The 17,179-nt window shown below is 34.1% G+C and overlaps 1 long non-coding RNA gene across 2 annotated transcripts in view; it reads right to left on the bottom strand.

The window, feature by feature from the left end:
- The window catches only part of LOC141415046 (uncharacterized), an 88,061-nt gene that overhangs the window by 28,094 nt on the left and 42,788 nt on the right, over nt 1–17,179 (bottom strand). For both annotated transcript variants that reach the window (XR_012440074.1, XR_012440075.1), the window contains one exon: nt 3,160–3,365. This is a non-coding gene — a long non-coding RNA (uncharacterized lncRNA). The remainder of the gene's footprint in view (nt 1–3,159; nt 3,366–17,179) is intronic.

Raw genomic sequence — 17,179 nt, forward strand, 5'->3', positions numbered from 1 at the left:
TTTATAGATCTTTTTCTGTAAGTCCCCACAAAGTGAATGAAAGCTCCAGTCATCCTAGTCTTTGTTTACTTCATTAAGAATTTAAATCATAGAGAAGAAAAATAATCTAAATTTACCCAGTGAGTCAAGAGTCTACCATTAACTACTTTGGTTATGACCAGATGAACAGAATCATAAAACACAAAAATCTTCATGAGAGGTCTGTGTGAGCCGTAAGACTATTATTCTGTACACCCAAAGATGCCATAAATAACATGATTATAATATGTTCCATGTACTGTTTTATACTGTCAAAAATGCACCCACAATCTTTTCACTAGGAGACATGACATATTTACTCCCAGGTCCTGCTTTCCACTTTTATGCTACATGGTCTCAGTTATAGGAGATACTGTTGGCCAACCATTTAGAATCACTTTCTCTTTTACCTTTTAAATATCAGCGCAATTTCAATTTTTGTATTTTATCTTTTCCTATGCCAATATATATACTTTGAGATGATATGCCCCAACTATCTTCAATGGTTTGTTGCAATAGCATCTCCCTTGCTCCAGAGATTGCTTAGCATTAAGAATATAATTTAATTCCTAACAGTGAGTATTGAAAAGAAAAGTTCTAGAGGTTACTTGGGAAAATATCTTGGCTTTAGAGAGAGAGAGGAAGACAGTAATAGCCTCTTTTACTATGACATTTTTGTGTTCAGACATGAGGTTCATTCTGCTCTGCAAGTGTCACTTGCTTCCAAACTGATATATAAAAGAGAGCTGATGTAGAGAAGTGAGGTGAGAAAGCTAACATGAGAAAAGATTGCTCTACTCCTGAACTTTCAATTATGTGAATTCATGAAAATCAATTTAGTTTTAGCTTAACTTTACTTGCAAGCTAAAAGATCAAAGTTATATTCTATTTTCTAACTCCAAAATATTTTGGTGATGCTTATTCTTCCTCTCTTTGTCTTGATTATATCACAAGTTTCACATAAGGGGAATAATAACATTTCCTTAATAAATATGCCCTACATATGATAGAGGCATGAAAGAAAGTCCACATTAAAATATACAACCTATTTATTATGGAAACTATGAAATTACAAAGTGAGTCCTTGAATTTGTAAATAGACTGTAGTGATTACTTACTGTCTCTACTCTGCTTTCCGTATTCCACAAGAATTCACTTTGCAAATTTCCTTGCATAGAAGAGCAAGGGAAATTCTCAATCTTAAGAAAATAGTCTTGAACATTGAGATGGTAGAATAGAAGGCAGCCAGCAAGAACCATTCTTTGTCTGGATACTATTAGATAATGTCCATCATATTTGCTCTGGGTGATCAGATTCAATAACCTCAACAAATATTCTTTCTCATATTCCCCTACTTACATTAGGAGTTCCATAAAGGTAGGTCATGCTTTTAGCTTTTAGTTCAGTGAGACCATGATTAAAAGCTTATTACTTTGCATAATAAGGCCTCTAGTTTGACAATCCAAAAAAGTTAAAATTTTCAAGGTGAGCTATAATCACAATACTTACAGCTTACTTTTCTCTACCATGACTCTTTACTCATGACACTGAGTTCATATCTATGGGAGGAACAGCATCCTTTCATTGAAATGTACTGTCCTTAGGATTCCAACTGGCTTGCCTACTGTTTAGGGAATAAGTTGCTTACAGCTGATGGATAGAAAACAAGACCAGTGAATCTCACAAGCATCAGCTCCTTGTTTACTTCTTTTATTTTGAATTGGTTTTGTGGCTGGATGCAGAATATAAAGCATTGAGTAATTTCATGGATGAATAATATTGACAGCAGCAGGGAAAGTAACTTCAAATCTAGATTAGGTGTCTATTTGGCAAGGAGAAATCTTTGCCCTGTTCATGACTGAAGGGGTCACATGTAATCAGCCTGCTACCAAAGTGCTGACTGAGTCTCTATGCATGGTGTCATATTATGGATTTGGAGTTGATCTCAGCAAGAGCAATAGTCAAGTCGAGCCCTGTAACAGACAGGGATTCCATATGATTAAACACATGGATAAGCCCAGTATCTCCCCTTTTAAATGCTTTGTTTCTAAAACTCCTGATAAAAACTCTGGCCTGTCTGGGAAAAGTTGCTAATGGATAACACTAGAGGCTCATCCTGTGTTGCTGATTATGGAAAACCTATTTGGGAATGGTAGCCTTCTGGTTCATATTCCCATGGAATACACGTATTTTCAGGCCTACAAAAGAAGTTTTTAAGATATCTATAATGAAAGATATGGGTTTTTATGTCTAATCTTGCAAAAGTCAGTGATTTTCCAACACTACTATAAGACCATTCTTAGCTCTTTAGCTATATCTACTTTTACCAACACTTCTTGTCCGTGAATCTTCTTATTAGATGTCTGACCAGACTATTACTCACTGTCTAAGAATCAGTATACATCTTGACCTGAGGTAATCTCTCCATTGGAGACAAAATGAAAAACAAGATTTAGTTTTTGAAGATCTGCCAATGAGAAGATTTCTTTTCTTCATTATCTGATAATCCATGAAAAAAATTTTAAATAACACTGCTATAAAACACACCTGACTAGTTCTACCATATTGTGTGATGGGATCTCTAAAAAAAGGCTTCACTTCTTCATCTTCACCAGCTGGTCATTATTTCATGAAGTAATGCTATAATGAGTGAGTGGTACATTGGGCTTTGGTTTGTATAATAATTTGTGGCTTTGGATTCTCTTTGGAATTTCTTTTTGATGGGGTACTGCTGGATATGCTTAACTAAAACGATTAGAAAATATCTGCTCCATGCTGCAATTTAAGTCCAATGGTCATATGGACTTCACTTCCTTATAATTAGGAGAACTTTCTTAAGAACAAAACAAAACAAAACACTTTCTGCTAAATGGATCCTGAAATCAGGGTTCTCTGTTTCACTAATCTTATGCATGTTTGCATCAGGTGTCATGTATCATTCTAGCCTGCTGTACATACAGTGAACATCAACTTGATGATAAAGAACTTGGGGCAAATGCATTGGAACTTTAGTACATCTGAGATGTTTACTTACTTACCAGATATTCTGCACTAAAGAAAAATTACTCTTAATATTTAGTGACTTAAAACAACAAAAATTTATCTCACTGTCTGCGAGTCAGGAATTGGGGCATAGCTTACCTGAGTCTTCTAGTTCGGCTCCTTTCATAGGACTGAGTCGAGGCCAGAGTTAAAGTTTCATCTAAAATCATTAAAGGGAAGGGTTTGATTTCTCAACTTGTTCAGGTGGATGTTGTCAGGATTCAATTTCTTGAGGCTATTAGACCGAGGGTGTCAGTTCTTTGAATGCTGTGACCAGAGGCTTCCCCTAGTTCCTTGACAAAAAACTATAAGAAAAAGAAATAAGCCAGTCTCATCAATCACAGATGTGGTCACAATGACCTATAAATAGTGAAAAGTTAACAGTAGATCCAGATCCAGCACACACTCATGGGCATTGTATTAAAAAGACTGGAAATCCAGGAGTCAGGGATCATGGAACAATATTAGAAGGTATCTATTCAATACATGAAACATTTTTGTTCATCCGAAAAATTGAAGAAGCCATCTAACCATAGTACAAAATCCAATTAAGCATGAGAGATATATCTCCTTCTTAGTCAAAGAACTAGGCTGTATCTTCACGTGACGGTGCACACCTCAGACCAGCCCATAACTATGATTTTCCATCCGGAGTCATATTTTTAGTTTTAAAAGAATATCAACTTAAATTTGCCAGATTCTGTTCCAATCTCATCGTTAAGGCATCAAAATTTCTGTGCTTAGATCGAGGCAGGAATAAAGTGCCAGAACTTCTCAGTGTAGACCAGGTGAGACAGCTTAGCACTGAGTGCTCCCTACATACTGGAAAGAAGAATGTATTAGGTAATGAAGTATACATCAACAACTTTAAAAACTTAAGTGGAGCAGTAGTCACAACTCGCCTCCTGAGTAATTTTATAATTTGCATTTTTCTTCCAGGCCCTCAGTCTTTCTTTCAAGTTACAGTTCTGTGTTTCAAAAACACAGAACTTCTAATGAAGAAAGGAGAAATAATGAAGCACTTTCTGAATATTAGAACATATCTCCTTGACAAAGGAAAAAGAAATGTCTGTGAATCTTAACACTGAACAAGAATGAGGCATTAGACAGGCAAAATACATTCAGGGCATAGATTAGTAGAGTTCATTTCTGCATCATGCCAAAGTTATTCATAGGCTGTTAAGTGTAAGCCATGACTGGTTTAGGCTTATACAGTCAACCTAGCATAGAAATGCAACTATAGTTGAACTAATACACAGAATGTGATATTTCAGGGATCCATTGAAATATATTGTATATATACAATATATTTGTATATATACAATACAAATGTATTGTATACAGATATATATTGTGTATCTGTATATTGAAATATATAGATCCAAATTTCTATTGCTATTCTTGGCTGAAATCCTCAAAATGTCTGCAGAGTTTTCATAATTTATGATAAAATAAATGTCTTAAACAATTATTTACTTGTGGCCAGACATTTCAATATAAGATTTCAAGAGATGGTGCATAAAAACTTTTGTAGCTGTGGTCTACTTAATGTTGCTGTACAACAAATCACTACAAAGCTTTTTCTCATAAAATACTTTATTATACTCACAGATTCTATGATTAGAGATTTGGGAAGGTTATCATGAGGACAGAATAGTCCCTGCTTCATGATATCTAAGATCAGCAGAGCAGTGTTTGGGCTGGAAGTGATTTAAAGTCTAGAACTGCAATGTTCCGAATCCATCTTCATTCACCTGTCTGGAGGTTGATGATAATTTTGAGCCAAAACTCCTACACAAGACCATCTCTGTGATTTCTTAACTCTGGTTAGTCTGTACCTCCTTAAACCATGGTAGTTGGGTTTCAAAAATGTATTCCAAGAGACAGGAAACAGAAGATGAGAGTTTATTGAGGCCTTGAAGCAGCATAGTGTAACTTTTGTTATACCCAGACTGATGAGATTGGATGTGTGCCCTTGTCTTTATGGTAGGAATGTCAGAGGATTTGGAAGCCATATTTTTAGAACTGCTACTGGGGAAATGTAGCTCTCAAAATTTCCTAGCTCATCTCTATTATTGCCATTTTATTTATTTTTAAGGATTCAGATCTTTTCTCATAATGCCCTAATATTCCTGTCAGAATCTGAGAAAATTTAATTTCTACAGTCTTAACCCAATAGTTGTACTGAGCAAGGTGGTTTATTCAGCTGAGTCACATAAATTCTCTGAGAGCTTTCCTCATCTTGAGGGCTTTTAGATACCATTTTATTGGTTTATTTTATCTCCTATTGCTGTAAGAAATAAGACCAGTTCACTTTCCATTTCTCATGATTCTTGGTCACTGACAATCAGTGACTAAGAATTCAAATAATCTAGAATCTGAAGTGCAGAATCAGATTATAGGAAAGAAGCAGGCTATCCTTACTCACAGAAAATTGTGGAGAATTACTAACCATCATCATAAAAAAAACTAAAGAAAATATGTTAATTTTTCAAACACTTGTATACTTCTGCAAAGATTTCTTCTTTGTCTCTACTGTCACAAGTGAACACAGGTAATAACTGAATCAACTAGCACTTAACTCAAGCACCTACCTGGTACCAACATCTTTTATTCAGGGTGTTCAAGGTTGGTCATCACAGTAACTGATGCTGACAAATTTAGATAAAAGAAGATTTCTGTAATGACTTTGAGATGCTCATAGAATTAAAGGTATGACACTCTAGGATCTTGGGCATTGCTAGGGTGGTCAGCAGTGGAAGTGTTTGAATGTTTATTCTTCTGATGTTGCTGATTCAGCTCTGGACAATCGTAGTGGTCCAAATTCTTAAAAATTACTATTTGTGTGTGATGTATAACAATTACCCAAATAGTCATTTTTTTCCTAAGAAAACATTCTTTCCATCCCCTATTCTAAACATGAAAAGATGCAATCAGGGCACACTTTCCCCATGGAGTTCAAAGATCAGTAGTAGATGTTAGGCAAGAGGCCTCCTCAAGGAATGTGTAAGCCTGCCAGCTTCTAATATTAGCACTTCCACTATGAGATTTCTGCCAAGTTCAGAATTGGGCTGACTCCAGTGGTTACTTCTATAATTGAAGGGTTCTGGTGTAACTTCCTATGTTCCTTGATTTACTTATCATCAGCTGTTCCCCAGCATGCAGGCTTTTCCAGCCTCTGCTGGATTGCTTGTAATGCTACATAGATGGAACAGTTGGCTTTCGCTGTGAAAAATATAAAGGGATTAGTGGGGATAAGAATTCAGGAAAATTGATTGCTGGGTTATGATGGAGTTTCTTGTTTATTTAATTCTCTTTGCTGTAGTAGCCCAAAAGTGTATGTCCCCTTCTATATACTTGGCACTCTTTTGAAACACATCTGGTATCTTTCTTAGCAAAGTGACCTCCAAGTATAATGTGCCATACAATTTAAGGATAAAATACTAATTTATGTATTTATAGGCAAGTTTAAATAGTTTGAATTATAGGTCAGACTTTTAATTTTCAATCTGTAGTGGATTCTTCTTCTTTTTTTTTAAGCCCTTTCTTTTTGTGATTGATAGGACTAGAACATAGGATGTCATGCATACTTGGCAAGCTCTCTACTGCTGAGTTATACTCCAAGCTTTATGTAGTGGATTATTTACCTGGTTTTACAACCAAATCGCTGGATGAGAGTTAAGCAATTTCATTTTCCTTTGTTCTGGTTTGTGTTTTTTTCTTGATTAGCATTTTAAGGACATTTTGTAGCTCAAATTTATTGTCTTTATGGTATTTTTATAGTTTGTTTTACCCCTCCTTGGAATTGTTTAGCAAGGTTAATTGTTTGTATTCTCAATCTATGTTCAATGTCTACAGTGTTACTGATCACAGTTTCATTTTACTAGTTTTTGTCAGTTATTTTTACTGCTTTTACTATAGTATTTTTAAATATCACTGAGTTATTAATTTCTTTGTATTCCTTATCTTATACAATCATGTATTATGTTCTGTAGTTTTATTATCTTTTATTTGGAATCAAATCTTATTTCTGAAAATCAATGCTTTCAAACATTAAAATTCCAAAATAGTCTATAAACTTCATTTCTGTTTTCTCTATCACTTTTTGTGTTAAAAATTACCTTCTTCTTCTGACTTTTTGCCTAAACATTTCTTATTTATTGCAGAATATTTTGGCAAACCATTTCCTAGTAAATATCTTTTTGCTAAATCTTCCTTGAGTCTAAGTCCGTTCATTCTGTGATTGGAATGTTCATCCTAAATGGTGTGAATCAATCTTTTTTTAAACCCTATCTTTCTTCTAAGATGTTCTTGGGATACTCCTCTCTGTGGTTAAAATGAAGAATATGTATGTAAAATTTACATTACCATTTGTTTGTATAACAGGCTTTCTGTAATAGAATGAGGTAGATGGATATAGGGAAGAAGCCTGAGACTTGACCTCTACTCTAAGAGGAATTCACTATTGATGTATTTTCTTCTCTTTCATGTCATTTTTCTACAAAATGCACATACTTTATTCTTGTTTTCATCAGCTATGACTGTGCCCCTTTTCTTCTTGCATCCTGTCTACAAGACCTGGAAAAACTCAGCTATACTGACAGGCATTGCTATGCAGCTGATATTGGTGTGCTTTTACTTTCCCATTATATTTGGGAGCAACTGGTTTCATTTTGTTTTGATCCAAGTCAGATAAAGCAGCTCAACACAATAGACTCTTCATTTCTTTCCTGATCCTCCTAGCTTCTTACGTCTTGCGAGCCTCTAAATTTTGAAGTCTTTCTGGGTGACTTTCTGGAAATTTTCTTGCAACTTTACACTGCTTTATTTTTTTTTCTCTCTCCCTCACCTCTCAGGAAAGAGAAGTTATCTTTTCTTTTCAGGTTTATTATCAGCCTCTTTTTTCCATTATGTTTTCACATGTACTATACACAATAGCACATTTTCTAGCGTCTGTGTTTGTTATGCATTTTACCTCTCGGAAGTGGTTATGCTCATGCTTCCATCTTTCACAGAGTTTCTCTGTCTTCCATATTTATTGTTTCCTGGCATAATACCTAATCCTCATGGTAATGCAAAAGACAAAAATTCAATTTGTAAAGATTGCTTATGGCCATCACATTAAGGTAAGGAATCAGATCCAATCTTCTAATTTGTAACCAACATTCCTCTTGAGCCCTAGTCTTTGGAACATGCCTACATGTTTAGAGGTTTATTCTAAAATATACAATGTTATATCACATTTCTCCTAGTTATATCTGTTGGGAGTAAGCAACCACATTAAAATGTTACTTAAAGAATACTTTAGTTCCCTAGAAGACAGATTTTAAATGACAACTTAAGTAGATCTTAAGCTATTTAAAATGTGTTAAATAAGTGCCCCTCAGTTTAAACTGAAAAAAGTCAACACGTTTTAACATACACTTAGATTTTAAGCATAAGTTGTTTAAATGCCAGAAGAAAAAATAATGGCCTCATACCAAATTGAAATGTTGGAAATTTGTGACTGTAGTTCCTCTGTTCTTTAGTTCATGTGTTTCTTTTTCTATGATGTTAAGGTCTATTCTCCTTTTATCTACTTCATACTTTTTAAAAACTAGCTATAAGTTTGAGATATAAAAATTACATTGACAAACACTTTCTTGACATATTTATGTCAGCTATTGACTATTTTAATTTATCTAAACAAATCAAGTCTTTACAGATCAACACTTTTTCCTAGATATTTTGAGAATGAAGTTTATTTTTCTTTACAACTTTGCTAGGATTTTCATAACTTAGAATCACAGGCTGGGTCACTTAAATGGCAGAATTTCATTTTCTTATGATTCTAGAGGCTAACAGTGAGAGATGTCAGAAGGATTTACTTCTGAAGGCTGTGAGAAAGATCCATTTTAGGTCCTTTTTTGGCTTTCACATGACCATCCTCTTTACATTCATACTGTCTACTTTTTGTTCATATTGATGTCCAAATTTCTCCATCTTTTCAGCGTACCAGTCATAATGGATTAGGTGCTACCTTAATGACCTCATTTTTAACCTTTATCACTGCTCTATAAACCTTATCTCCAAACACAGCCAAATTATTAGGTTTTAGGACATAGGAACTTGGAAAAGAATTAATATAAAAATTACATACAAATTTGGGGAATACAAAATTCTACATATAAATACCATATACTATTTATTGTATACATGAAAGGCAGCAGTCAGTCTGCTTTCTGTTGCTAATAACATAATACCACAGAGGGTAAGTACTGAAAACAGGTTTACTTTGGCTTATAATTCTGGTCCCAGGTCAGGGGCTGGGATTTGGTGGTAGCTTTCTAGCTGGCAGAGTCCTGAGTTGGTTTGACTGAAACCTCTAAAGCTGAGAACCAAGATAATGCTTCCTTCTTTTAAGTGAATTTGTCTTGGGTACGTCTTACAGTAATGGGAAGCTGACAAACACACCAACCAAATATTTTATTTGCTTTACTTCTGTGTGAATTCTATCAGAGTCCTTTTCTTGTGTTCCTAGCTTCTGAGCCAATGTTACTTTGGTGCTGCTTAGCCCATTAATCACTATTTACTCAAACTCTAAAATTTTAAGATGCTTCAGTTTAGTTTTAAATGAGAAATAAAATTTATTTCAGAAGCTTTTTTGTAATAATGTGTTCATACATATACAGTGACTGGGAAGTATAGAACTCAGAACACAACAGCTATATAATTCAATTATAGGTTTTTTTATTTTTTAGATTTGGAGTTTTAAAATTTTTTCCCATTTTTATTAACACGTATTTCCTGTACAGGTGGGATTCATGGTGACAATTATGAATAGCCTGGCATTGTGCATTGTTTAAATGAATCCCACCATCTCTCCCCCTCACAATCCCCTCCTTGCTACACCTAAAGCAATTGCAAGAAGTTTCGTTGTTCTGTTTCGTATATGTATATGAAGTGCACCAATTATATTCCCTCAAATTATAGGTTTTACAAAAATATTTTCATAAAGAGAATATAGTATATAATTCCATCATGATGACTAAATCAGTCCCATAATTGTTGGGATAGTGCTTATATCAGAGTCCAGTAAAATTTATCTTGACAAAAATAATCACTTGGAAGATATTTAAAAGAGCCATTTTTAGCAGTAACTAATCAAAATCATTTAAGCTCTTTAAACAGTTTTGGTTTCTGATAGAATACACTTCTTTGTCCTGCTCTCTGACTTCAGTTATAAATCATGAACACAATGCATGAAAATTATATTTGAACACACATTAAATAAATTGGTGGTGAGAAGATTGGAGGAAGACAATATTTTGAAGTCCTGCCACTTTAGTGAGTACCTAGCTAACTGAAGTTTGCCAAAGATCTAAGAGTATACATTTCGGCAGACTAAAAGTCCGGAAGACCTCCAGTTTTCACTTGAGCAAGAGAAAAGGGATTCTTAATACTCAGAGACGGTGGGAGAAATATCCTGATTTTCTTTTGTTATTTTCCGTTTTTTGTTCCATTCTCTCTCTTTTGCCAGCACTCAGGCAAATTCACTTGTAGAGATAGTGGTGACAGTTGACGTGAAGGCAAGATAGGCTGCAGCCACCTCCATTCAGAGTGAGGCAAACTTTCCTTTAGGCTGGAGCAGCTCCTGTCCCAAATGATCAGGGCACACTAACATTCCTTTTGCTCTCCCTTTGTCCTCATTTGGTATCCTAAGAGGTAAGCACTCTCACAGGAAGTGTGGCAGAACAGGATAAATGAAGCCTCAGCTTTATGACTAAAAAGGGAGTCCCAGGAAACTGAAAAGTAGAGGTATGATAGGGAAGAACTCAGAAATGTGACTCCATAAAGTTGTTTATGAACTCATGCTGGATTTTAAATCTAAACAACATACCAAATTTGGAAAAATGTAAGGGTAGACTACTGTCCAGGTCCCAGACTGGTCTTTACCTGGTACACACGGAGTAGACTTGAGTGCCAACATTGAAATCAGACTAAATAGAATTTAGTAATTTGTTTTATGAAACCAAATGTTGTTTACAAAAACATTGATGTTAAATATCATGTGATTAAGACAGTGTTATAGCATAACATTCAAAATGTCCAGAATATAACCTCCCATTTTACTGCATATATAAAATTAAGAAAATTTTGTGTTTCAGGCAAAAAGTCAGTGAACAGATATCAAGGCTGAGATGGCACACGTTAGAATTACATGATAAAGAATTAAGTTAGGTATTACCAAATGTTTCAACAAGCAATCAAAGATACAGTAGAAACTAACAGAAAGGTAAGAAATATCACCAGTGAATGGAATATGTGAAAATATCCAAATGGAAAAGCATAATTGTGTGGGATACATATCATATTCTAAATTTAGTGTTCACACATGCGTTCTTGAAGGTGAAGAAGGGACTGTGACATCCTTGTCATTTAATTGTATGTATAGCAAATAAGCTTTTCCAAGGAGGTGGTACACAATTCAAAATTCTGATATCTAGGCCACAAGTTCAGAAGTAATGCTTTAATGGTCTGGGAGTAGGACCAGGGGAATCAGTGTTCTAAAGAACTATTTAGACTATTCTCACATTGAGTCAGGAGTGAGACCTGTTATTTGGTACAAGATAACTTGTCCTCAGAGAAGACTAAAGTTTAACAAAGATACTTCTCCATCAGCTTCTGCCACCTAGACTGTAAATACTATCAATTGTTTTGTGAATAAGGCAGCATGGTAGCCTGAATTAAATCTGATTCTTGAGGTGTATGTGTGTGTGTGTGTGTGTGTGTGTGTGTGTGTGTGTGTTGCTGGGTGTGAACTCAGAGCTTCATATCGACTAGGCAGGTGTTCTACTACTTGAGCCGTGTCCCTTGCCCATTTTTGCTTTAGTCATTTTTCAGATAGCATCTCACTTTTGCTCAAACTGTGTTCCTCCTACCAAGGACTTCCTGGGTAGTAAAGGATGGCAAGCAAACTTCACCATGCCTTATTTGTTGGTTGAGATGGGGTCTCATTTACTTTTTCCCCCCGCCTGATTTTGAATGGGATCATCAGGATCTCTACTGGCCCAGTAGCTGGGATTATAGTTGTGAGGTACTGTGCCTGCTACCGTCTTACTCTTAACTATCCTCCATCTAACTATATCTTTTATTTCTCAGAAAGATCCCTAATTAACTTGATTTATTTGCCTTGATTAAAATGTTGAGAAAGAAAGGGGGAGTGCTTGCTTTAGGCATGGAATTTGAGAAAACATCATATAATCTTCAGTGATTGAGATTCGTGTTTGGGATATATATATATATATATATATATATATGTATGTATATACATATATTACTGGAGTTTAACTGGAAGACATATTTTTAAAAAATGATTCATTTCAAAGAGGTCCATATGAGCAAAATATTAGGAAATTTAAAATAAAGTGAAAATCAATAGCAACTTTGTGTGGAGTTGTATTAAAAAACAGTCCCTGCACCCAAAAAAATCAGGATTTGCCCTGATTTTTTTTTTTTTTGAATTTTGTCACTCATGGATTTTTCTCATTTTTTGCATCAGTTTAGTGCATTTAATATTGCAAATAAATGGTGCAATGAAATGCTTGTTTTAATTAATTTAATGGTTTGTTTGTTCAGAAAGAAAAGGTAATAGAAATGAAAAGATCTGAGAAGAGGCCAGAAGGAAGAGTGTCATTTGGGAAATAGGAATTGCTGATGTCTAAAGTTGTATTAACTTGAAATGTAAAATTTTTCATCTTTTTAAACTTTCCAGTGAGGTTCATATAAGTGCCCATGTAAGTGACATTTATTTTATTTTTGTGTTGTGCAAAAAAGGAAAGGGATCCATTTTCTGCCAGTGACAACAACAGCAAGTGCAACATCCTTAAATTGAACGAATTCAGCAAATAAAGAGTTTAGAGTCAGAGAACAGCATGATAATACCAGCCCCCTTAGAATCCTCAGAAGTCTCATAGAAGACCTTAGACTCTCCAAAATTTGTAAAAATTTCACTCCAGTCTTCTCAGAATCTTAAGGTTCCTATAGCCATAGTAGATGTGTGCTCAGTATAGCACACTTTATTTGCTTATAACTGTATAGACTCTGAACTATGTGTAATTATGTGGTATTTCTTCAATGTTTCTTCTGTAGCCAGTAATCTCATGACCTTTCTTCTGCTATAATGAAAATTTATCAAAAATTTAAAAATGAAGAGGCTGGTAGAATGACTCAAGTGGTAGAGCACCTGTCTAGCAAGCAAGAGGCTCAAAGTTCAAACCCTAGTACCACCAAAAATTCAGAAATGAGGCAAACAGAGGGGCAGCACATCCTTTCAATATCATATGGCAGTCAAAGCCCATTCTAGTGCTGCCCAGAGTAATGCACTTTTTCAACTCCCTGTTTACTATGCCTCAGAATTTCTAGACCTAATGAAGTTGCATGTCAGCTGTGGAGTTTTTGTCTGGTAACCCTAAAGTTTATAGTCTATTCTCCCAGAAGATATTAATTTTGAATCTAACCTATGTTATTCTAAATACAACTTTTGTAATTTCCAGTTAAAATTTCTCTCATTAAATTTCTTTGAACAGATTTAACATCTTATTAGCTCCCTAATTAATTCATGACCTGAATAAAATCTTTCACATATGTTCATTAAGAAAATAAGCTCAACAAAACTAACAAAGCAAAAAAAAATAAATAAAGTAACAAAACAAAACAAAAAAACCCTTACGGAATAATCTCAATATCTGAATGAGTTTGATATCAGAATGAAGATGATATAAGGAAGAGTTATCAACCTAGAAGATGAATCACAAAAAAGTATTTAAGTTTAATTATATAGAAAAAACGATTGGGAAAGAGAACAGTGCTCAAGGACCTACTGGATGTAACATTCATGTTGTTGGAGTTCTAGAAAGAAAAGAAAAAGAGTGGGATACTAAATAAATAAATAGGTAAATAAATGAATAAATTAGTATGTAAATAAATAAATAAATGAAAATAATGGCAGAAAACTTCACAAAACTGACTAAAACTATAAATAGATTCCATAATGTCAGTAAATTACAAATGTAATAGACCCACAAAAAATATCCACGCCTATCATATCATAGTCAAAGTACTAAAAAATTAATAACAAAGACAATAATCCTGCCAGGCACCGGTGGCTCACACCTGCAATCTTAGCTACTTGGGAGGCAGAGATCAGGAGGATCACAGTTCAAAGCTAATTTGAAAAACCTTTCAAAAAAATAGGGCTGGTAGAGTGGTTGAAGGTGAAGACCCTGAGTTCAAGCCCCAGTACTACCAAAAATAAAGAAAATAATCCTGAAAGCAGTTATAGAGAAAAAAATTTAAAAAACATTATCTGTACAGGAAAATGATGTGACTGAAAAGTGTATCAGCATTTGTAAAGTGCTGGAAGAAGATACTGTCAACTCAGACATCTATCCAGAGAAAATATTCTTCAAAAATGAAAATGATACAAGAACTCCTCAAATGATGGACAATTCAGAGGATATGAGACTAGCTCACTTGCTCTAAAAATTTTGCTAAGGAAAGTTCTTTTGACAGAACATGATACAGAAAAAATCCTGGAACATTAGGATGAAGGGCAAACAGGATAAATGATAAATATTGGTGTAAATTAAATATGTAGCAATATTTTTCGGGCTTTTCAAATATGTCTGAGTTGAGACAAAAAGCTGAAGACAGTTTGATGAGTTTTCAGTGCATGTGGATATAATACATAAAATGAAAACATAAAGAGGGGGACAAAAGGGAACTAGCTGGTGATAAGGTTTCTATATTGCACTTGAAGTGGTGAAATAAAATAAGTAGACTTAAAAATTAAGTATCATATTATAAAGGTGAAGGCAACTGTTCAAAACAGTATGAAAGAATTAGACTTAATAACATATTTGAGAGAATAAAATTGTCAATCTTCTAACTATCTAAAACAAAGAAAGGAAGTGTAGGCATAGTAATAAAAAACCAGAACAAATAAACAGAATTTGTTGTTAATGTTTGGCAGTGCTGGGGTTTGACCTTAAGGCTTCACATGGCAAGCACTTTATTGTTTTAGCCACACTTCTAGCCTCCTTTGTTCTATTTGCTTTGGAGATAGGGTCTCAATTTATGCCCAGGCCAGTCTAACTGTGATCCTCCTATTTTAAGTTTCCTGTTGTTGCTGGGGTGACAGGCATGATCTCCTTGTCTATTTTTTTCCATTAAGATGGAATTTGACAAACATTTTTCCCTGGGCGGGACTGAAACGATGATCCTCTGGATCCTAGCCTCCCATGTACTTAGGAATACATGCATGAGCCACCAGAGCACAGCTTGCAAATAGTTTCCTTTAAAAAATAGAGCTAATATCCTAATTAGTGATTAATATTAAATGCCTTTCCCAAAAAATCAGAATTGTTTTTATATATGCTAGTATCATAATAAGGCAGGAATAATTATAGAGAAATAAATAAAACTGTTATTACTCTCAGAAAGTATGGTTATGTGTGACAAAATTCTATACATTTATGAGAAGTAAATGAGAAATGGCAATTTCACAGTTTTCAACATCAATGTAAATAGCATGAATTTAAAAGTAGGATTAAAATACAATGCTATTTATTTCATGAACTAAAATGCTTTTCCCTAAATTAATCTACTATTTCAAACAATACCTATCAAAATCTCTGCAGAATTTTTGTTCAAGACATGACAAGCTGAATTGAAAATGAACCTGAATATTTAAAAGATCTAGAATAATGCAACCTGTCTTGAGAAAGGAGTACAAAGTTGGATACTTATTCTGTCTCACTTTAAAACTTGGGTGACATCATCAAAACAGTATGCTATTTGAGTATGGATCAAAGGGTTTAATGACAAAAGAGAGCATCAAAATAGGCACTCATTTTTCATTAAGGCATCAAGTCCACCTAGTGAAGGAAAATTAAATCTTCTCATTAAATAATGTAGGAAAAACTAGATATAAGCTTTGTCTTTTCCTTACTTATTACCAAAAAGTTGAGATGAATGATAGCCATCAATATCTAAGTTAGAACTACACATCTTCTAGCTAACTACAACACTGTGTTTGTCATTCTTAAGTAAGTAAAGATTTCAGAAACAAACACTATGAAAAAATTTTTAATAAAGAGGATAAATGAGACTTAACCAACATGAATTATTTTCAAAAAATAAATCAGCAAATCACCTCATCAAAGGTATTTGTCACGTATATGTGACAAGGAACTGCATAGAGATGTGTTTGATATTATTAGCCATCATAGAAATGCAAATTAAAACTACAATCAAACATTGAAGGAAACAATACCTCAAATCATCTGCAAACAGTTGCTGAAAATAGAACAGGGAATACTTCACAACTCATTTTATGACATCAAATTACAGACAAATGTCCCTCAAAAATGAAGAAACAAAATAGGTTATAATCTAATAATATATTAAAAAGATGATACAATGTGAACAAGCAGGGTATACTCCAGGAATACTAGGCTGTTAGAAGTTTGAAAAACAACCAACATGTTTCACTAAATTAACAGAAGATCATATGAATATCATTTAGATGTAGAAAAAGTATTTGACTATATTCAGCATTTACCATGGCAAACATTATTAACCAAAAAGGAATGGAATCAATCTGATGAGAGGAATCTATTATAAACCAAGAGCAAACATCACACTTAATGCTGAAATACTGAAAGCTTTCCTGGGAATATGGCAGGGTCTACTACTTTTACTACTTCTATTTGACATTGCACTGAAGTTCTCTTGAATAGTACAAAGCAAGGAAAAGAAACACAGTTACAAAGATTGGTGAAAGAAGAGCAAAATTGCCCATATTTACAGACAATATAACGACATAATACAAAACCCTAATGTACATCTAAAAAGTTATTGGAATCAATAATTCCATTTAGCACATCTATAGCAAACAAATAATTTGTATTTCTACATATGTATAATAAGTAATTGAAAGGAATATAATTTACAATAGCATCTAAAATATGAAGTACTTAAGAATAATTTCTTTAAATATTTGCAAGATATTTACATTGAAAGTCACAAAACTGGTGAGAAGACAAAATAAATGGAAAGACATATGCTGTTTATGCAC

The sequence above is a fragment of the Castor canadensis genome, chromosome 12 (assembly GCF_047511655.1).
Source record: "Castor canadensis chromosome 12, mCasCan1.hap1v2, whole genome shotgun sequence".
Lineage (NCBI taxonomy): Eukaryota > Metazoa > Chordata > Mammalia > Rodentia > Castoridae > Castor > Castor canadensis.